Genomic DNA, 23911 nt, shown 5'->3' on the forward strand with positions numbered 1-23911 from the left:
AGAGAAAGAGACAGACATGCTGTGCAATATGTGGAGAGGGTGACAAAGAGAGTGCTCAGCTGAGACACTCTCTTTCACAAAAGACCTTGTTATGTGGTTCCCACGCAGTCTCCATTCTGGCATGGATTGGCTTAAAAAGCTAGGCAGTGAGAGAGAGCTGTTAGCTCAGAACCAAAGTAAGCAGCAGAAAACTTTGATTTTTGATGATGGACACAGAAAAGGAGAACAATTGTGGGAAAGACAGGCGCAGATCTCGCTGTAGGATGTACTATGAGATGGTATGGTGGAATTGGAGTACAGCTCAATGGGTTTTTTGCTGTGTAACATATGGTCCTTTTAAGTCACACCTTCTATTCTTTTTGTTTTTTGTTTCCTTGTGTACCACCAGACAGCTGTTTGTGTACCACACAGGTTAAGGAATGCTGATCTCATGTATAAATGCATTGATATATGACAACTTTTAAATAACAATCGAAGAACATTTTCAGTTACCTATATGTTAATTTAGGAAATAGGCAATTTAAAAGCAATCTTTAAAATTGGAATTGATTTTTTTAATATTGTCAATACAGCAGCCCCCAGTTTGAAAACCATTGGATTAGATAACAAGGGGTGTGCAATAACACATGTAGTGAATGTACATCCAGAGGGATCAAGGAAATGTCCTTTCATTTTTGAGTCTTTTCTTTATTTGACTATGATTGACTGTATCTTGTGTTATGCACCATTTGTTTTGTGGGTGGTTTCTGAAGAGGTGAAACAACATGCCAATTACCATGAGGGACTGTGGGTTGCCCCTGCCTGTAAACATTCTGAATGTGCTCATTGTGTGGTTCTCTTGTGCTTTTTTGATTTTTCTGGATATTTGAACCTGTGCTCTGTTTCTTGACCATTCCTTGGATTTGCGATTTGGACTTGTTTGCCTTGGGATACCTTTGCATTTTCAGGCAAATCCTTTTGCCTTTTGTGCTCCACGGAGCTTATTTTTGTTCAGGACATTTTTTAAAAGATTAAATCTTTTTATTTATAAGGATTCTACATCGCCCTTTATATTATAATGGTTTTCCCCCTTTAGTGGGCATTTTGAGTATTTTTGAGACATTGTGTGCTTTGGATATCTCAAATTCATAACATTCATGATGCCTATTCCCCATTTTAAAATAACAGAACAGAACAGTTTCAAGCTCACTTAATGGAATTTAGGGTTTTATAGGAACAAAACTTTATGCCTAAGGATAAAGAAGTAACCAAACCTGGGCAAGGGGGATACATTAACTGTTTAGGGGACGCTGGCACATGCATGTTGCTGCCACTCTTCCCTGTTATCAACTCTTTTCGTTAAAACTCGCGTTAAACTTAAATTTTTTGCAATTGTTCAATTTTTTTTTTTTATTGTATGTATAGTTCATGGATGCAATTGACTCAAACTGTGTTGATTTGAATTTACAGGTGCCGGTCATAAAATTAGAATATCATGACAAAGTTTATTTATTTCAGTAATTCCATTTAAAAAGTGAAACTTGTATATTACATTCATTCATTACACACAGACTGATGTATTTCAAATGTTTATTTTTTTAATTTTGATGATTATAACTAACAACTAATGAAAGTCCCAAATTCAGTATCTCAGAAAATTAGAATATTGTGAAAAGGTTCAATATTGAAGACACCTGGTGCCACACTCTAATCAGCTAATTAACTCAAAACACCTGCAAAAGTCTTTAAATGGTCTCTCAGTCTAGTTCTGTAGGCAACACAATCATGGGGAAGACTGCTGACTTGACAGTTGTCCAAAAGACGACCATTGACACCTTGCACAAGGAGGGCAAGACACAAAAGGTCATTGCTAAAGAGGCTGGCTGTTCACAGAGCTCTGTGTCCAAGCACATTAATAGAGAGGCAAAGGGAAGGACAAGATGTGGTAGAAAAAAGTGTACAAGCAATAGGGATAACCACACCCTAGAGAGGATTGTGAAACAAAACCCATTCAAAACTGTGGGGGAGATTCACAAAGAGTGGACTGCAGCTAGAGTCAGTGCTTCAAGAACCACCACACACAGATGTATGCAAGTCATGGGTTTCAGCTGTCGCATTCCTGGTGTCAAGCCACTCTTGAACAAGAGACAGCGTCAGAAGCGTCTCGACTGGACTGCTGCTGTGTGGTCCAAAGTTATGTTCTCTGATGAATGTAAGTTTTGCATTTCCTTTGGAAATCAAGGTCCCAGAGTCTGGAGGAAGAGAGGAGAGGCACAGAATCCACGTTGCTTGAGGTCCAGTGTAAAGTTTCCACAGTCAGTAATGGTTTGGGGTGCCATGTCATCTGCTGGTGTTGGTCCATTGTGTTTTCTGAGGTCCAAGGTCAACGCAGCCGTCTACCAGGAAGTTTTAGAGCACTTCATGCTTCCTGCTGCTGACGAACTTTATGGAGATGCTGATTTCATTTTCCAACAGGACCTGGCACCTGCACAAAGTGTCAAAACTACTAGTACCTGGTTTAAGGACCATGGCATCCCTGTTCTTGATTGGCCTGCAAACTCGCCTGACCTTAACCCCATAGAAAATCTATGGGGTATTGTGAAGAGGAAGATGCAATTCGCCAGACCCAACAATTCAGAACAGCTGAAGGCCACTATCAGAGCAACATGGGCTCTCATGAGCAGTGCCACAGACTGATCGACTCCATGCCATACCGCATTGCTGCAGTAATACAGGCCAAAGGAGCCTCAACTAAATATTGAGTGCTGTACATGCTCATACTTTTCATGTTCATACCTTTCAGTTGGCCAACATTTCTAAAAATCCTCTTTTTGCATTGGTCTTAATTGATATTCTAATTTTCCGAGATACTGAATTTGAGACTTTCATTAGTTGTCAGTTATAATCATCAAAATTAAAAGAAATAAACATTTGAAATACATCAGTATGCTTGTAATGAACGAATCTAATATACAAGTTTCACTTTTTGAATGGAATTACTGAAATAAATCAACTTTGTCATAATATTCTAATTTTATCATCAGCACCTGTACTTTTATGGACTTTGCCTTGACTGGGTTTGCAGCCTCGGGGACAACCAAATCTTTCTGTGGCACACTGGACAAGTCTATGGACATTTCTTTGCACTGTGACGATCTACGAGCCAGGGATGGTCTGTCTTCTTGATTATAATTTATACACTGGATTGCTCTCGATTCCTTCTATACAAGCTTAATAACTGAAAAATGATCTGAGGTTTACACCCAACTGGATGTGGCTCTGGGTGATCCCGCCTGTAATACCCAGCATTATATGTATGTGGCTATATGTTGGAACCTCTGAATTTTGATATCTTCATGTGCATTATGTAATATCTCCTAGTATTCTTTTTCTGATGCTTGCCGTTCATCTGCTCCCTCCCATCCTCCCGTCTCACCTTCTCCGCTGTGCTGTGCCGTTTCTCTGCTACTATCAGATAAGTATTGCTCTCTAATATGCTAAAATACTCTTGTGACAAACTCCTTCATATTAAACAGTTTGTGCAGCGCAAATGGTCAGACTGGAATGTCCTAAAAGACAATGGTATTGCGGCGCCCGGTATATTTACATCGCGGGTCAGGTTGCAAATGAAAAGTTCACCGGCAGCATTTGCTCAGGAATATGCCGTCCTACTCATGGCTTTGGAAATAGGAGTGTCAATGTGCCAAATAGGCAATATGTTAAAATAAACTCTAGTCATGGATCTGTGCACAACGAACCCACATCGGCTAATATTGCATTGTTTAACTCAAGATCTCTTAATGGCAAAGCACTGGTGCTATCATAATTCATTACAGATTCAAACCTTGACTTGCTATGCTTAAAAGAAACTTTGCAAAAGCCAAATGACTTTACATCTGTCACGGAGGTAACTCCACCCAGATACATTCACTTCAAGGAGCCTTGCAGCTCAAGACAAGGTGGAGGAGTCGCAGTACTTGGTAGATCTAAGTTAAACATCAAAAGAATCCCCATTGATGGTCCATTGTCTTTTGAGTATCTTGCTCTTAAGCTAAAAACAAAATCCGGTCCTGTCTTACTTATTGTTGTCCCCCGAAATATAAGGCTTCTTTTTTATCTGATCTGACTGAATTATTAACTTGAGTTTACTTTCCAGGAGAGTCATTCTTCTTGGCGATTTCAACATCCATAGTGACATTACTACATGTAAACTGAGAAATGAATTCCTATCCTTACTGGACTGTTTTGACTTGGTGCAACATGTTGATTTTCCCACCCACTCTGGTGGTCATATGCTGGATCTGATCTGCACATCTGGATTATCTGTCGGCAACACTTACAGCAGTGATTTGGGACTCTGACCATAAAGCAGTGCTTTTCACTGTCTCATTACCTCTCCATCCTCTTATCTGTAAACATCAAATTTCATTTCGAAACCTTAAAAATATCTGTCCCTCTGTTCTTGCTGGATCCATTTCTGATCTTTTTCTGTCTTAACCAATTCCATCAACACTAGATAGTCTTGTTGACCACTATAACTCAGTCCTTCATTCAGCAATCGATAAAACATCTCCTTTGAAACATAAGGAGGTTTCCTTTAAGCGTTCAGCTCCATGGTATAATTCAGAGCTACGATCTATGAAAGCAACTGGCTGACACCTTGAGAGAATGTCACTTATGACTGGCTTCACTGTACACATCCAGGCTTTCTCTGACCATCAAAGGACTTACAGGGATGCACTTACTGCAGCCAAGAACACACATTATGGCAGAATAATAGAAAGTGGCCATGATAACCCAAGGGTTTTTTTCTCTGTAGTTAATAAACTACTTCAACCTGCATCTGGCCCAATTACCTCCTCTACTGAAGTCTGTGAAAAAAATCCTTCACTTTTTCCGCAATAAAATAAAGATCTAAATAATTCAACTAACATAAATCCATCATCCATTTATATCCTTCCCTGTCTTCCCACTCCATCCAGCTCCTTTTCTAAATTTTCACCAGTCACATTGGCATTTATTAATGACCTGCTTTGTAAGATGAGGCCAACTACTTGTGTACTGGACCCCATCCCCAGCACAATTCTTAAATCCTGCCTTCATGCCATAATCCCGACTGTTATGACAATAATCAATACATCCTTTGACACTGGGTTGGTGCCAGCCACTTTTAAAATCACTTCTGTAACCCCCATGTTAAAAAAGTCTGGTCTTGATGGTGAAGACCTTAATTTTCGGCCTATTCCCCACTTACCTTTTCTGTCAAAAGTTCTTGAGCGTGTTGTAGCCTCCAAGCTCACCAATTACTTAACCTCTAATAATTTGATGGAACCCTTTCAGTCTGGTTTCAGGGCGTGGCACAGCTGTGAAACTGCTCTTCTTCGGGTAACCAATGATTTGCTTATGGCAGCAGACTCTGGACAAACCAGCATATTAATTCTGTTAGACCTCAGTGCAGCATTTGACACTGTCAGACATGACATTCTCCTGTCCAGAATGGAGAACATGCTGGGTATCTCTGGCACTGCCCTCCAGTGGTTCAAGCTCTATCTGACTGATAGGCAACAGTTTGTTAGTCTTGGCAACAGCAGATCCAGCTCGGCGCCAGTCACACAAGGAGTTCCTCAGGGCTCTGTCCTCGGCTCTCTTCTCTTCTGTATTTATATGCTTCACCTTGGCCATATTATTTGTAGCTATGGACTGGGTTATCATTTTTATGCAGATGACACTCAACTCTATTTCAATGTCAAAAGTGCAACTTCATCAGAGTTTTCTCAGCTCACAACTTGCCTCAGTGAAATTAAAACCTGGATGGAGTAGAACTCTTTAAAATTAAATTGCAACAAAACTGAGCTCCTGCAAATTGGCACTAAAGCGCTACTTAAGAAAATTAGCTCCTTTTCAGTCACTCTTGACGGTGATCTCATCAGACCTTCTTCTGATGCAAGGAACCTTGGTGTCAGTTTTGATTCCTACATTTCTTATTCCATAAACCACATTAAGAAAATTTCTTACCTTCACCTCCTTAACATATCCCGTGTTCGCTAATTCCTCTCCTTTTCTAATACTGAGAAACTTGTCCATACTTTTATCACATTCCGCATCGATTATTGTAACTCACTGCTGGCAGGTGCCCCTTCTAATCTTATATCACAGCTCTAGTTGATTCAAAACTCAACCAGCAACAGTGAGCACATAACATCCATCCTGCTTAGCCTTCACTGGCTCCCTGTGTCTTACAGGATTGAATATAAAATTCTATTAATAACCTACAAAGCTTTAAATGGCCTTGCACATAACTACATCAGTGACCTTCTAAATCACTCTGCTCCTGTTCGCCTACTAAGGTCCTCTGATTCTGGTAATCTTGTTGTGCCTCACACTAACGTGCACTCTATAGGTGACAGAGCCTTCAGCTCCATAGAACCCAGATTTTGGAATGACATCCCAAAATCAATTAGATCAGCTGACTCCATTCATTCTTTTAAAAAACAACTTAAAACTCATCTATTTAGGAAGGCTTTTAACTTAACTTAACATTCTGCCCTGTCTCTCAGTTTATCTATCTGTCCAGGTATTCAGGATAATTTGTGTGTCTGTTATAGCACATTAGGTTATTTGTTAGGTTTTTCTTTTAGTATTGAATTTAGTATTTTACTCTGGTTTATTGTTATTTATTCTATTTAATGCTTTGTTATCTGTTTCATTGTTCTATTCAGAAAAACATTTTTTATCCAATGTTACATATACCCTGCTGTTTTTTATAAGACTCTGTGAAGCGCCTTGAGCATGGGAAAGGCACTATATAAATAAAATGTATTATTTTTTTTGAAGTTTTATTAATTTTATTGCATTTATTCGATACAAATCAATCAATCAATTTTTACAAAAAGTAAAATTGAGTTAAGAACAAGTCAAGCCCCATCCTTGAGAGAGAGAACAAGGCAAAAGGCGTAAAATTTAAGGCTTGTAAACATACCTAAATTAATAAGTTTGATAAGCCAATAGAGATGAATGCAGAAGACAAAGAAATACAGAAATAATTGCTTCCTCTGTGCTTTAAGAGCTTATTTTAAAATAGTACTGATTAGATCCTGCCATGTTTTGAAAAAAGTCTGTACAGATCCTCTAACTGAGTATTTGATTTTTTCCAATTTCAAATAGTATAACACATCAGTTTCCCACTGACTTAAAAGAGGAGAGTTTGGGTTCTTCCAGTTTATCAGAATGAGTCTGCGTGCCAACAGTGTAGTGAATGCAATCACAATTTGTTTGTCTTTCTCCGTTTTAAACCCATCTGGAAGAACACCAAACACAACTGTTAATGCGTTAGGAGGGATTGTGAGTCCAAGGCCGTCTGAAAGGTAATTAAAAAGTTTTGCCCAGAATAATGTTAATTAGGTTAGCCCTGAACATAAATATATATATATATACATATATATATAATTTTGAGTTGTATAATTGTATGCTTTCCACATATGGAGCTTGAGTGAATTCTCTGCATTGCTACTTTCCACTCCTTTTCTGATATATTAATTGAGAGATCTTTTTCCCAGTGTCCTTTTGGATCTTTGAAAGGAAGGGACTGTAAAATGAATTTATATATTGCAGAGATGGTGTCTGAGTCTTCGAGATTGAGCAATATTTTTTCCAGCATGGATGAGGGTGTGAGATGAGGAAAATCGGGCAGGTTCTGTTTAACAAAATTCCTAATTTGAAGATAGTGAAAGAAATGTGTAGCTGGAATGTTAAATCTGGAATGTAATTGTTCAAAGGATGCAAAGATGTTGTCTATATAAAGATCTCTAAGCAAGTTAATCCCAAATTTTTTCCAAATATTGAAAACTACATATGTTTGTGAAGGTTGAAAGAGGTGGTTCTCTTGCAGAGGTGCCACAGATAAAAGCTTCTCCGTCTTAAAATGCTTTCTACATTGGCTCCATATTCTGAGTGAGTGAAGCACAATTAGGTTATTAGTATATTGCCGATAACTTGCGTTTATTGGGGCACAGAGCAGGGAATATAAAGAAGTACTACAAGATTTTACTTCTATTGTGGACCAAGCCTGTGTATGTTCTTCTATTTGTGTCCAGGTTTTTATCTCTTGTATATTTTCTGCCCAGTAATAAAACTGGAAGTTAGGTAGAGCCATGTCGCCTTCTGTCTTTTGTCTTTGTAGGGTCGCTCTTTGGATATGTGGATGTTTTGAGTTCTAAATAAATGAGGTTATTGTTGAACCTAATTGCTTAAAAAATGATTTATTGATGTATATTGGGATGTTTTGAAATAAAAAAGGAGCTTAGGAAGAATATTCATCTTAACAGTGTTAATTCTTCCAGCTAGTGTGAGATGAAGGGTTGATAATGTATGCAAGTCTTGTTTAATTTTTTCCATGCAGACGGCGAAATTTTGTTGATAAAGAGCTTTATGTTTACTTGTGATGTTTACCCCTAGGTATTTAAACTGTTCTGCAATGATAAAAGGTAGGGTATCTAATCTAATATTATATGCTTGAGAATTCATTGGAAAGAGTACACTTTTATTCAAATTAATTCTGAGACCAGAGATCTTTTGAAATTCTGTGAGTGCTGCTAAGACTGCAGGCACAGAATTTTGTGGGTCTGATATATACAGTACCATGTCATCTGCATATTAGGAGATTTTCTGTTCCAGTCCTTCTCTGCTAATCCCCTTTATCTGATCAATATTTCGAGAGTGTATTGCCAGTGGTTCAATGGCGAATGAAAACAGTAGCGGTGACAAGGGGCATCCTTGTCTAGTACCACGTATGTATGTATGTATTATTATTATTATTATTATAGATGTCCATGGAAACATTCAGACTAGGCCAACTATGAATAATTAGGCATCATATTGGACAAGTAGTATTCAATGAAAAAAAGCATGCATTTGAACCAAGGATGTTGTACTCATGAAAAACCACTGTGCAAAACTGCCACCCTAGTTTAAAAATATTTTTATTCTACATTTTTATTAACTGTAGGTGGGTGGCACGGTGGTGCAGTGGTAGCGCTGCTGCTTCGCAGTTAGGAGACCTGGTTTCGCTTACTGGGTACTCCCTGCGTGGAGTTTGCATGTTCTCCCCGTGTCTGCGTGGATTTCCTCCGGGTACTCCAGTTTCCTCCCACAGTCCAAAGACATGCAGGTTAGGTGGACTGGCGATTATAGATTGTCCCTAATGTGTGCTTAGTGTGTGGGTGTGGGTGTATGTGTCATGTGGTGGGTTGGCGCCCTGCCTGGGATTGGTTCCTGCCTTGCGCCCTGTGTTGGCTGGGATTGGCTCCAGCAGACCCCCGTGACCCTGTGTTCGGATTCAACGGGTTGAAAAATGGATGGATTTTTATTAAGGTATCATGAGACATACAATGCAAATCTTCATATATATATCTGACTGCATTAGTTATTTTCAAACTTTTGTTCGTGCTCTTTTAATATAAAATGACAAACAAAAGCAGTTACTGGCAATGCACCAAAACATCATTTACCTCTCATGATAACATACAAAAATGGATGACTTAAATAACACGAAACTGTTATTAGCTAAGTTCTGTCAGACCTGCTAATAACTCATTTGCAGTGCAAATGATCCTTTTTGTTGAAAGTGTTTCTTTTTTATAAGCTCCATGCTACAAGAGATCAACACTCATAAACCCCATGTTTAGCAATGGAGATTAAGTCCTCAGTCGGTGGTATAAACACATCTGGTTTCTGTTAACCCCCTCCATCACCCAGCCCCCTCCTGCACTGTGCTGTCTGCACTTTTACTGACATCAGCAAAAAAATTTACTTCCTCTGTTCTGCTTGCAGAATAACATTAACAGCATGGGCTTGTGATAGGAATCAGACTGTTGGCTTTCATCTGGAAAATACAGAAAGACGTAGAGCGCTCACCATAGCTTCTAATGCAGGAGTGGAGTATTTGGGGGTAGAACTGCTGGCTGTGACTTGTGATCGTCTGACCTTATTAAAGAACAGACAATGAGCATTAGATCTAGAAAGTGGCAGATGCCACATTTTGTTTCATTTTTAGTTGTCCCTATAACAGTGTGTGCTCCTAACCTCTCTCTCTCTATTTTCAGATTTGTTGACTACTGCTGCAACAAAAAGTCTGAAACTTCGTAGGTTGTTTACAAATAAAGCACCTTAAAGAAGATATTTTTCCAGTCTGTACTAATTGTATATAGTGTCTTTTCTGTTACATAGATGCTAGTATTGCTGCCTCAATCTGTAGAGCCACAGATTCAGTTCCGATCCCAGCTATTCTCTCTGTACATTCTGTCCCTATTTGTTTTTCCCTGTTATTCCATTTTACTTCCAAATCTTAAAGACATAGACAGGCATTGGGTTAACTGGGAATTCTAATCTGGCCCCGTGTGTCGGTGTTTGTGTGAGTGTGTCCATTTTGTAAAGAGTCACTTTCTGCTTTACTCTGTATACTACTTGTATAGATTCCATTTCATGTGGCTGCTTAATGGACTATATGAGATTAGAAAATGGATGGACTGGTGGCTTTTTACAATTATAAGAGGAATTAAATATTCTGTACATAAGTTACTTAGTGCTGTCATCATAAGACTCAAATGTATGTAACCTACAAAAAACTAAGGGCTTTAATGAAACTGAATGTTGTGAAGCATTACTAGAAAAAAGACAGCAGATGGCATGAACATTTGAGATTAACATACTTCAATTATATTTAGCGCAACCCAACTACAGATGTCTCATGACCCATTTTGGAAACACCGGCCTCTACCATGGAAAGCAATAGACTGATGTGTACACAACTGCTAATCTCTTACAAACAATCCTCATGGGATCGTGAGAACAGTCTGTTAGAACTCTGGTCCTGATGATATATTAGTTTTCTTTTATTCCTTGTGGTGTAAAATTATGTACGGCTTAAACACACAGAGGATGGTGAACACAAGGGAGAAAACTAATACTGATAGGATTAATAGGGACCTATGAATATTTCCCCTAAATACAGCAGTAAGGAAAATAACTAAGTCTGGCACCTGTTCCGCTAGTAGAATACTGAGCAGGTTTAGAATTATAAACGGGCCAGGAGATGAATCAAAAGTCTAAAAAAAGAATCAAATCCAGGAAATCATGATAAAAGTTGCCAAAACCCAAACATTAACCAAATTTAAAGTGTAAGAGGAATTAAACTAATGTACCAAACTCTATTTACTATCTACAGACTTGGGTGAGGATTCTCTCTTTGATGATGGCTTGAATATTGTGTTAATAACACAATCAATGAGCACTTGCTGAAGACACAACTCCTAACAATGGATCATCGTGTCCTAACGACAGCACCACAAAATGGCGGCGTCCACCAGAAAACAAAATGGTGACACAGTAAATCTTTAATGAAATGAAAATAGAAAATCACTTTTATAAATATACATTCAGACATCAAAACCACCTTTAAAAACATAGTAATACATTTTGAAATATCATAAATCATAAAAGCAACAAATGATATCTTTCATATCACATGAGTTACTTGTGCACCCTTCTTAAATTTATATCAGCATTATGAAATCCTATAAGAAGATACCAGGAATGAAAAAATCCAGGAATGGAAAGGTATTGTGCTGTGTTGGAATAATGGAAGAAATTTATTTATGCTCAAGCAGGCAGGATAAGAGAAGACATGATAAAAGTATTAAGAATTAAGTTACCAATAATTAAAGTGGATGTGGGAGTTGTTTTAAATTGATTTCTCAAAAGAAACATAGGGTAGAAGCTGGATAAGAGTGAATTCCACAAAAATCTTACAAAAGTGTTTCTCCAGATATATAGAATAAACCACTTAGTGGGGTGTGGACTGAATGGCATCCATTTTCCTACCTCCTTTTAAAATATCTTAGTACTTATTTAGTACTTTCCTCAGATCTTGCAATGATAATATTTGCTTCTGTAGCAGTATAGCTCCACACTGCACTGGGCCCTGTTCTGTTCTCTGTTCTCCTAGTGCCCCTTTTACACGTTAGTAATGGTTTGCAAAGCTCAGTAATACTGAGATTTTCATTTAAAGTCCAGTTGACAGCCAGAAGCGATAGCTCCGGAAATGCTGAATTGTGTTTACCAAAACTGTCTTGGAAAGAGTTCAGCCAAAGGGTCTAATGCTAATGGTACAGATATTTTCCAGTCATTATGGTACCTCTTAAGATCTTTAATTATTCTCTTGGTTTATAGCCTCTTATTAAAGACAACTCCTGTGATTCATAACAATGTCATCACATTAAGCACAACATCTGGCCCAATATACTGTGCTTACTCTGAACTCCACATACAGCTCTGGTTTTCAAATTCCTTTTCATATTCTCAGCAATAGAATGTCTTGGTGAGAAGGTTTCCATTCAGAAAGACCCTTACTCACCCTCAATGTCTTTTCATTTGCAGTAGTTTAATTTAAACACTTTTAATCCATTTTTAATTTGACAAGGAATGGTCTTTGAGTGGTGAAGGAGGAGGAGGAGGACTAGAAAGAGTAGGAGGAAGACATCCATGTATAGGGGAGAGGGAGAAAATTGATATTAAGGTTACATTGCTACTAGATGTTGGTATTTACCTCAAAATACAGTAAATGAATTGGCTGGAGCAACAAGTGTGGGCGGTTAAGCTCAACAGAATTATTCTGCCCTCACGATTGTATGTCCATGCAAATCTAGACAGACAGCAAACAATAACTTCAGTAAACTAATTTCTTGTTAAGAGTGTGGCATTTAACTGGCAAATCTTTCGTTCTTTGTTGTAAAACTGCAAAACACAATACAGACAGTGCTTTCAGTGTTATGCTCACAGCAAACAATCAATCAACAGAGAAATACATTTATGTACAGGTGCTGGTCATAAAATTATAATATCATGACAAAATTGACTTATTTCAGTAATTCCATTCAAAAAATGAAACTTGTATATTAGATTAATTCATTACACACAGACTGATGTATTTCAAATGTTTATTTCTTTTAATTTTGATGATTATAACTGACAACTAATGAAAGTCCCAAATTCAGTCTCGGAAAATTAGAATATTGTGAAAAGGTTCAATACTGAAGACACCTGGTGCCACACTCTAATCAGCTAATTAACTGAAAACAACTGCAAAAGCCTTTAAATGGTCTTTGAGTCTAGTTCTGTAGGCTACACAATCATGGGGAAGACTGCTGACTTGACAGTTGTCCAAAAGACGACCATTGACACCTTGCACAAAGAGGGCAAGATACAAAAGGTCATTGCTAAAGAGGCTGGCTGTTCACAGAGCTCTGTGTCCAAGCACAGTAATAGAGAGGCAAAAAGAAGGACAAGATGTGGTAGAAAAAAGTGTACAAGCAATAGGGATAACTGCACTCTGGAGAGGATTGTGACATGGGTTTTAGCTGTCGCATTCCTTGTGTCAAGCCACTCTTGAACAAGAGACAGTGTCAGAAGCGTCTCGACGGGACTGCTGCTGTGTGGTCCAAAGTTATGTTTTCTGATGAAAGTAAATTTTGCATTTGTTTTGGAAATCAAGGTCCCAGAGTGTGGAGGAAAAGAGGACAGGCACAGAATCCACGTTGCTTGAGGTCCTGTGTAAAGTTTCCACAGTCAGTGATGGTTTGGGCTGCCATGTCATTTGCTGGTGTTGGTCCATTGTGTTTTCTGAGGTCCAAGGTCAACGCAGCCATCTACCAGGAAGTTTTAGAGCACTTCATGCTTCCTGCTGCTGACGAACTTTATGGAGATGCAGATTTCATTTTCCAACAGGACCTGGCACCTGCACACAGTGCCAAAGCTACCAGTACCCGGTTTATTCCAAATAGAGGTAATTGGTCCCATCTAATCATAAATAATGATTACTTTATTAATTTGTGATTATATAAGTCTAAAATGTTTGGTGGCACTGCAAAAATGCCTCTAATATTAATTTACTCTTAAGTAACAAGACCAAAAGCTTCTTCTTGTTGTTACAAAGCTTCAATAAGTGATTATTCATCTATGTATTGTGACCTACTAAAATAACTTGACTTTGGAAAGGTCAGAGGTGGCTTAAGTGAGACATAGTTCTCTTCATATTGCATAGTTAATTATAAAACCTGTAAATCCTTCATATTATCAAGTAATGTTAACAGCCTACCAGCTGTTGCAAGATATTTAGTCCCTGTACAACAGGAGTCAAAGTTTGGTCCTCATTGCCAGTATTGCTAGTCAAACTCATTCTCATTTGGTGTGAAACTTCACTAGGGTTGCCCATTGTCACTGATTCAGTTCATATTTTTTACGGACAGAACTTCAAGGTGCAGTCAAGGAACAGATCTCTGATTTTTGTGGATTTTATGATCCTGTTAGCTTCACTGGGCTGTGATGTTAAACACACACTAGTGTGTGAAGCGGCTTGGATCAGCACCACCAAAAGTTCTCGGCCAGAAAAGGGTTGAGTGACCTCCCTGGGCTGGGCAGGAGGTGCTGCCCAAAACGGAGGAGTTTAAGTATGTCAGAATCCTAATTACAAATGGGGGATGAAGGGAACGGGAGGTTGAATGGTGGATAGAAGCAGCATCTGCAGTTATGTGAATGTTGTACTGGTCAGTCATGGTGAAGAGGCAGCTGAGCTGAAAGGTGAAGTTCTAACTTTACTGGTCGATCTATGTTCTTATCCTCACCTATGATTACAAGCAGTAGTGACCGAAGAAAGTAGATTGTGAGTGTCCTTCTCAGGGTGTCTGGGAGATTTAAATAACTTTAAAGAAAAAGAAATAAATTGTAATTTTCTTTTTTGGGCTAATTTTCTTCCTTCACTCTAGCAGATACAGCTGCACTATTTCTGGGTTGAGGTTTTTCTTTAAATTTTCAGATGGAATTTGTCTGACTTGCAGATTATGTACTTAAGATGAGAGGCAAAGCAAACAGGAAATGAATGTCACTCAGGGAATTCGCTTGAATTGGTTTCATCCAATTGTTCTCAGGAAGGGCAAAGGAGTCAAGATGGGTGGGAAATCAACCCTCAGACATATAAGTACTACACTGTCCACTAAACTTCAGCTATCTGTCATCACTGCTATTAAATGAAACTGAATGGTATAAAATTGCTAAGGGACACTTCACCACAGCACAGCACAGTCTGGGTAATTTCCTAATGACTTTTAAAAGGTTTCCTGTAATTATTTACAAAGGAGATGTTATCAGACACATACATTTTATTTCAAGTAGGTTCACCTCAAAAACCATTGTTCATGTGATTATGAAAAATCTAAATTAATTTAATGCGCAAGGAGGTGACAAAACTTATCCTAGGTCACACAGATGCTACTTTTGTTACATTTTATGCACATATTTCAAATGTTTCTTTGCAGATCATTGGTGACAAAGCTACATAATAGCTTGGATTGAGAGCATCATTTACAAGTCAACCTTTCTCTGGCAGAGATTGTGAGTATTTGAAAAATTTGTTTTAAACACCGCACTACTGCAACCGGCAATCAATCCCATGAGCTGCCAAACTCCTGAGGCTACACTACATGCCAGTTCTGCTTTTTCTTTTGCTCCAAAAAAATCTCAAACTTAAACCTAAAGGTAACCTAATGTGAATCTGGGTCTACAGAGCAAAAAGTACCCCTTCATGTGGGAGCTTTGAACAAATGTGCAGCCATTTTCATGTAAATCGCCCAATAAAGCCAATCTGTTATGTCTCAGAATTAGTAATGATCTGGGAGAAGAAAGTCAAAAATCCAAGACTCAATACAGCAGCGTGGACTAAGCTGTGCCTAACCAGCATGCCCCTTAACTGTTGTGTTCATTCTTGGATATTTGAGTTATTCCCCCAGCAGAAGAGTAGACACGTGATGTTACTGGTCTGCTCATTTCTGAAGACTTGTATGAAAACAGCTGTGTGGTTTCACACTACTCTTTTTTCAAACCTTCTTTATAATAAAGTACTTTTCAATATTAAAACACAGAAAATTGGTGGAGCCTGCTCTTTCATTTTGAGGGGCTTGAAAGAGAACATTAAATAAACCTTTTAAGAATGGCTGACTATGAAAGGACAGCATTAAGAAAGGCAACTCTCTGTAAGTGCGTAAGGGGCTACTGAGGAAATCTGAAAGCACATGGTTGCAGGATCAATCATTACTGCTAAATCTACATCTTCTTACTTTTACCTTATAATGTCTGTCTGTGAAAAAGCTTAATATTTAAGGTTACCAGAATTATTATACTAGAAGAATTAATAAACACCTTGTCACGCATTGGGGTGGGCGGATCCATCCACATATCAATAGTATCGATACCAATGTTGGCATTAGTATCGGATTGATACTAGCATGATGGAATCGAGACTTGAGTTTCAGTTTCTCTCTTCTACATTCAGTATTTTGCTCCCTTTTCATCAAAAAGTAGACATGTCTGTTACAAACAGAGCTCCTTTCACATCTCGCATGCACACTTTGCTCCTCCTTCTCCTCCTCTGCTTCGCTGTGTTTTGTTGTCGTGCCATCACATGACTAAGGGGTGCTGAGCAGTGCTCTGCAGAGTGCAGACGCTAAATTTTAGACTGCAGTGAGTGACAGCATGATAGCATGGCAGAGAGGAGCGTTGTGTAGAGGTATTTTATGGTTGCAAATGAAAACATTGCAAACTTTGATGTGTGTATGAAGGCTATTCGCTACTGTGGGAACACCACCAATTTATACAAATGCATGAAGAACCACAAAAAGAGAACTGTGAGTTGCAAAAGAAATGAACAGAGCAGGAGAGAAATCCCTCCGACAGACCCAGACCCCAGGCACAGAGACAAATCTCACTGGCACAGTCTTTTCAGAGAGGTAAAGTATACCCATGTAGATTATAAAGTTGAAAAAGTAATATTTTAGTCATGTCCAGAGGAGAAAGTAGTTTTAAATTCTACTAGCACAACTTTCATTGCGAACCTCTTCTTGGCTTCATTCATTCTTGAATAAATCGTTTCAGTATTTTAAAACTTGTATAAAGTAGAAAGAAATTAGAAACACTTGACATTGTGTCTGTATAAAATATTTCCTGTGACACAAGAGGGCTTTGTGAGTAAAAAGCCAAAAGTTGAGAATAAAAGCCAATAATAGTTTGTGCTTTTCTTTAGTTAATCAGTCAGTCAGTCAGTCAGTCATTATCCAACCCACTATATCCTAACACAGGGTCACGGGGGTCTGCTGGAGCCAATCCCAGCCAGCACAGGGTGCAAGGCAGGAACAAATTCCGGGAAGGGCGCCTTTTGTTTAGTTATTTGCATTTTATTTATTTTTCACAAATATTTGTGTAATTTATAAAAGAAATGAAAAGGAGATTTTTTTATGTTGTTATTACATTATTGTTTCAGAACAAAAACCCTAACTGAAAAAGAAAATTTTGTTTTTAAAACATTTGTTCTCCAGTAATTATTTTGAGCACTTTATTTATTTTAAAAAGCCAGAGAAGTGAAATGAAGGAGAAATTATGTTTTGTTATTTTATTTGTTTCTGAATAAAAACCTCAGACTGAAGGAAATAAGAATGTAAGTTTTAAAACATTAATTGTTCTCCAGTAATAATTTTGTGCAGATTTTATATTTGCAAATTCAGTTCATTACAGTAATACATTTTTTTTTTTCCTAAAAACTTTGCTTAAAATCCATCCTGGGTTTTAACATGCACATAATAATCTAACTGTGGAAATCAAAAATCATAAAATCATTTAATGGTCATGAAAATGCATTCAGATTTGGCATATTGATGATGCATTCACTTCATAAATCATGACACACTGCTCTCCCCTACATGAAAGTACATGAGCTGCTTTCATAAGTAAAAAGTATCGGTAATGCTGGTCCTGTATTTACCAAATTTTGAAGTATCGCACACACCACTATCACGCATGTGCATCTGATTATCACATTTAGGGTTTACCAGAGGTATACAGTACCACTCCAGGACAAGATGGGGAGCTGTCGCTAACGTTTTTGTCCCCTTCTTCTTCCTCAGCTTCAAGAAGACACCCCATGAGGGCAACTGACTCCACACCTTCCAGTCCCAGTCCTTAAGTAAGTTTCACTTACATTTATTTATTTGGGTGATGCCTTTATCCAAGGCCATTAACAAAAATTAATGATATACTTTAATTGGTTACATTTCTTTTTTTGGTTTTCCAATTGGAAAACACAGGCAGGTCGAGTGATTTGTTCATAGTCACACAGTGTCAACAGCAGGGTTTGAACTCACATTCGTAATGTTGGAAGACCAAAGCCTTAAGCAATACACCACACAGCCTGCCATTTTTGGCCAGACTGGAAGACGGAGTTCCTCAAAAACGGACCCACTCAAAAGTTACGAGTTAAAAGGAGGCTATAGCCTGTGTTTTGTTATTGGACACCATTGTGCAGCATTTTTGTTTTCAGTCTTTTTTTTTTAATTAAATGGGAGATCCAGTTGGCATCCTGACATTTTTTTGAATCTTTATTTCCACCTGACCAAAACCACTATTTATGAAAAAACTTACATTTTAAAATATTGCAATACCTAAACAACCGTGATTATTGCTATTGCTACGTTTTGCTCATTAGCCTCATTTAACAACCACCTTAAAATAAATTATGATATATTACTTTGACATTCTCTTGCACATATGTCTGATGATTGACACTAAACTGCTTTGTGTTCATCATTTATTGCCAATAACAGGATGGATCATTGACATGGGTACTTCAAAATCCAATAAAATCCTTTTGTAACTCACTGGGATAAAGGGTGTATTATTTCCACCAAAATATAGAAGATTAGATTAGATTAGATAAACTTTTTTAACCCCATGAGGAAATTGAAAAAGTTGAAAAAAGTATTTCCTCTAAAAAGGATGGTCCAAAGCTTGACCTTAATTTGGTTTAAATAGTGTTCTAAAAATACCAAACTGGACCCCATTAACCTTCTTATATCTTAAAGCCTATGAGCAACAACTTGAGATTAGGTTCTCCGATAAAATGCCGCTCTGAACTGGGGAGGAGAAGGGTTTCATGACCATGGCTGAATTTTGGGATCTTGTAGTCTTTTCCTAGTGGAACCCATTTTATGTGCCATTGTTAGGGCCATGTCCTGTGTTTCTAGGGGTGTAGTCTCTGGGGTCATGATCTTAAGTTCATCAGCAAACAGAACAAAATGTTAACAGTTACACAGAGCTGTTTTTTTAGATCTGTGGATAAATCCTTCAAAACCTTTATAGTCTCTTCTTTTGACTGATTTTCGTGTCTTGCCTGATTTTCGACTTCTTTCCTGAATTTTGACTGTGATTTTTACCTCTCGTCTCGGTTTCTGTCGCTTCATTTTATTTTAGTTTTGTTTGTTTTGCCTTTTGCATGCCTCTCCCAGTTAATTTAAAAAAATTAGTTATGTTTTCCTGCCGAGTCAGGAACAAAAGCGAGGTTGAGACTAATATGTCATAAAAATGTTTGGGCTGTGGTTCTTTTTTTCTGCTGTAATATAATTAAAAAATTATATAAAACACCAAACCATGGAAACCTATATCACCTAGTGAACTATGCATAGATTCGTATCCATGTGCTGACTGAAATATGCAACAGAGTCTACCTGCAGAACTCAAATTGCACACATCCTATGACTATTTAGCTTCTTTTGCATTGTACGTCAGTGTGATGTTACGCAATTCACCTTGTCATTTATGTCTTTGCACTTTGTTCTCATAAAACATTCTTACTCTGTGGTTAGGATGAGTGCTCTGGGAGGGTTATCTGACTCATGAATATCGATAAACGTTGAGTAGGTATGGCTCTGTAAACCTAATGACATAAACTTGAAGTCCAATTGGCTGTTCAGCAGAGCTTTGGGGTTCTGCATTTAGATCCTTGTTGAAATATGACCACTAGCTTGTACTTCCAGTTCTCCAAGAAGAGAAAAATATGGTTTAATCCTGCAGTTGGAGATTCTGTCTGTTTTGTTTGTGAGGTTTTGAAATGTGTAGAATACACTTTGTGAGTATTTTTATTTTCATTTTACTTTTCTTGACACCGCTTAGCTGAAATCAGTGCTCCCAATTTTGCATTTGTATTTTGACTACAAGGTAGTCATTTTGCTTTTTCAAGTGGCTGAGGCCATATTATAGTTAATGATGGCACTCCATTAGCACCATATGCTCGTAGAATGTAAACTACATGTCATTGCCAAGTTCATATTTAAGATAGCTAGTCTAAGTTTTTGTGTTTAACTTGTAAAAAAAAAAAAAAATTTCATGGAGTCAGGACTTTACTGGTTATCTTTGGCTTTTTTATCATTGAGTTGTATTGTAACAACACAAAGGTGCAGGAGATGAAGAAATGGATTTAGAATTTTACACAGAACTGGTGGTGGTCAGCCCTGAAAAAGATCATTGCTTTCTTCTGTGCCTGGACCTGCTACTGCCTCTCTCAGCCACTCCTTAACACCACACAGGTCTTCTGTAGCTCCTTGCTCTGCCAGTTGCTTGGTCCTATTTGTCTGCGCATACACGTTACTCACTGGCCTCACCTAACTCTGCTCAACCAGAGTTAGAGGTCACCAGTCTGCCACACTTAAACCTCAACTCCATGAACCAATCCAAGAACAGAGTTCACATCTGAGGCTCGCTGACAACCACGCAGCTGGGTCAATGGACTTTAACAGCAGGAAGACACATCTGAAGTGCTTTCTAAAGTGCTGTACCTGCAACCGACCTCCCACAGTCCATACTCTCAGAAGCTGCTTTTATGGCTGGTATCTACAGGTATCCACACCCCCTCTGACAGTCTGTAACCACCTGAGGAGCATGCCCTTCTCAGGTCGGGACCCTGGATGCTGTAATATATTGAGTTTTGGCAACCTGGGATAGTGTGTTCCTGGCTAAAGACCCTTGCCTGTTTGACTCTGTCACTCCATCTCCCTTCATTTCCTGGTCCTTATTATTAACCCTTTCTGCCTTGATGGAATACTGGCTAAATGGTTTAAGAACATAGCCTATGTAGGAGTCTAAGTATGATATGTCTAAAATAAATGATGGTACAGGCAGGGTGGAATGGGTGGAGAAGAGCGTCAGGAGTAATTTGTGACAGACGGGTATCAGCAAGAGTGAAAGGGAAGGTCTACAGGACGGTAATGAGACCAGCTGTGTTATAAGAGTTAGAGATGGTGGCACTGACCAGAAAGCACGAGACAGAGCTGGAAGTGGCAGAGTTAAAGATGCTCAGATTTGCCTTGGGTGTGATGAGGATGGATAGGCTTATAAATGAGTATATTAGAGGGTCAGCTCAAGTTGGCCGGTTGGGAGACAAAGTCAGAGTGGCGAGATTGCATTGGTTTGGACATGTGCAGAGGAGAGATGCTGGTTATATTGGGAGAAGGATGTTAAGGATAGAGCTGCCAGGGAAGAGGAAAAGAAGAAGGCCTAAGAGAAGGTTTATGGATGTGGTGAGCGAGGACATGAAGGTGATGGGTGTAACAGAACAAGATACAGAGGACAGAAAGTTATGGAAGAAGATGATCTGCTGTGGCGACCCCTAACGGGAGAAGCCAAAAGAAGAAGAAGAAGATCTCCTACCTTGCAGACACTTGTCTTACGTACAGAAGTAGAATATGATTTGGCACAATTAGCCATCACGCTGTGCTATAACCAAAGCAGTCCCTCTCATGGGGATTTACACAGTGCATCACAGCAGGTATTAAAGATTGTAAATGGGCATCTAGTAATGTTTTTTCAAGGCCTACAAGAAAGTCAGCCAGACCAGCTATGTGGGGCTCGTTTCTTGTCTTCCTTGATCTCAAAGTACTGTTTCGCCATTTATTGAATTAATAAAAATGAATTATTTTCTTTGGAAGAAAGAGAAATTCTGGAATGTTTCCAAGTTTAAAATGTGTTCCTTGGAAGACTCCACTAACTGTGTGTGCTCATGTTCCAGAGTCTGTGTTTACAAAAATCACTTTTGGCTATGTGTGCAAGGAAGCCTGCTTTTGGTATTATCAAGTATGACTACCAATAAGAGGTGATGTACTGTATATCGAAAACCAAAGTATTTATGAAAGGAATCACAATTCATAGAGGATCTTTGAGCCTGTAGACTAATGAGAGTAAACAACATGTCATTGGAAGCATAATGGAGAAATTGAAGTGTTATAGCAAGTTTAAAGAGTACAATTACTATGTTATTTTAGAAGCATCAGAAAGTTCATTGATTTTGTTTTGTTTAACAGAGTAAAATACAAAATCAACATGAAATAGCTGATATTAGAGGGAAACAAGATGGGGTCTCTCAGTGCTGCAAAGAAGCAGGCATATTGAAAAGACTTCCGTGCATAGAAATTTGGGTGAACTTAGCTTAAATAATTTATTCAACTAAAAATAAAAATTATCATTATATACATGATATTGCACACCACAGGTGTCAACATCATCAAAAAATTCACATGTAATGAAAGTGTTTCTTTTGCTCATTTCCAACTTTTTTCCTTAGGAATAGGGAGTCATTTTCTAAATTTTCACACAAGAAGCATCCATTACAATACATTTAAATATATTTAAAAAACAGTAAGTTATTTTAATTGTGAAGAACCTAAACAGTGAGGTTGCTTATGCTGTATTTAGAAGGCTTTAAATTTGTTTTCTTTGTATTATACATCACATGACCACAGAGGATTCTCGGACACAGCTGGGCTATTAAATTTACTTTTCTATTTTTTTTCATCAGCTCATTTCGATTGGTCAGGTTCCTTGGCTCCACAGGTCAAACCGGGGGTCAGTCCATTTACCTCCAGAAAAAATATGGCCACGTTGCTGATATTCAGTATCCCTCTGAAGATAATTCCAAGCTTAGAAACATCTCTTCATGTTATAGTTAGTGATGAAAATCAAGGAGTTTGGTTACACTTCAGGTTTTTGATTTTTGTGCAGTCATCACATTAGCATCTTGTAGTGTTTTAGTGCCTACAATAATTCTTGGGACTTTGCCCTCATCAGCTTCCTGTGCTTCAATTGAAAAAAAAAGAATGAAGTGCCATGGAGGACAGATGTGCATTCTGGCTGGACAAAAAAAATGTCTTCTTGCTCAGCTGGAAGAATATAAGGGCTGAACCAGCACAAGTCAGACGTCAGGAGCAGTTCCCTCCCCCATATGACAGGTGGCCATGGTCCTCTCTAGGCATCCCAGTTTAGGCACCCACAGGAGAGCATGGGAGTTGGAGTCCAAAAGTAAACCCCCTCTTGGGGTCCCTGGGTACCTTTAGAAGGAGCTGACACGGCAAGACCTCCCTGGTTCCCACTTGACCTAGAAGCGCTTCCAATGGGATACACAAAGGTACTGAAAGCATTCCAGTCTGGCTTATAAAGGGCTCACCCCCTCACCTCGAGGAGTCAGAGTTGGAAGACAGTGGACAACACTCACCAGGAGGGCTGAAGGACAGAAATAAAGATCCAGGTTGTCTTGGGATTGTGTATTTACTGGGTGTGAGATACACAGTCTAATTAAATTCCTTTATTTCAATCTGGGATTGTGTTCTATGTCTGGGGTTTTAGGGCTCAGTGGTGGCCCCTACTGGTTCCACAGTGTACCATGCATAAAATTAAAAATGTTAATGTATGTAAAATAGATGCATACATATATACAAATATATACATAGTACTAATGGTCGCGGGATTCTATAATTAGAAGATATGTTGGCTGTTTTCTCAGTAAAGTATTAGTTGATATCTTACACTTGAGAAAACCGTTTTCATATCTACTCTCTCTTTCTCTGAAAACATAGTGTTGGTTCTGCAAGGCTAGTTCATCATAAAAACGTCTGTCCTGCTTACACACATGATTTTATGAAAGTCATATGATATCAAATTTGACAAAAAAGGAAGGAGGAGGAAGCTAGGAAATCCTGGGATCCGTAAGTTCTGGAAGTGTTCTCCCAGATAG

General features: G+C 38.4%; 1 protein-coding gene and 1 long non-coding RNA gene across 4 annotated transcripts in view; one reads left to right on the forward strand and one right to left on the reverse strand.

Moving 5' to 3' along the window:
* Positions 1 to 23911, reverse strand: part of LOC120527925 (probable carboxypeptidase X1) — a 127492-nt gene that overhangs the window by 87777 nt on the left and 15804 nt on the right. The window lies entirely within an intron of this gene.
* The window catches only part of LOC120527926, a 50081-nt gene continuing 42708 nt past the window's right edge, over positions 16539 to 23911 (forward strand). The window contains exons 1-3 of one of the 3 annotated variants that reach the window (XR_005633438.1): positions 16539 to 16811; positions 17982 to 18040; positions 22700 to 23637. This is a non-coding gene — a long non-coding RNA (uncharacterized LOC120527926). Of the gene's footprint in view, positions 16812 to 17981; positions 18041 to 18161; positions 18628 to 22699; positions 23638 to 23911 lie in introns of those variants that run through there. The other 2 variants (XR_005633437.1, XR_005633436.1) reach the window with 2 other exon arrangements.

Source organism: Polypterus senegalus, chromosome 4 (assembly GCF_016835505.1).
Source record: "Polypterus senegalus isolate Bchr_013 chromosome 4, ASM1683550v1, whole genome shotgun sequence".
NCBI classification, from domain to species: domain Eukaryota; kingdom Metazoa; phylum Chordata; class Cladistia; order Polypteriformes; family Polypteridae; genus Polypterus; species Polypterus senegalus.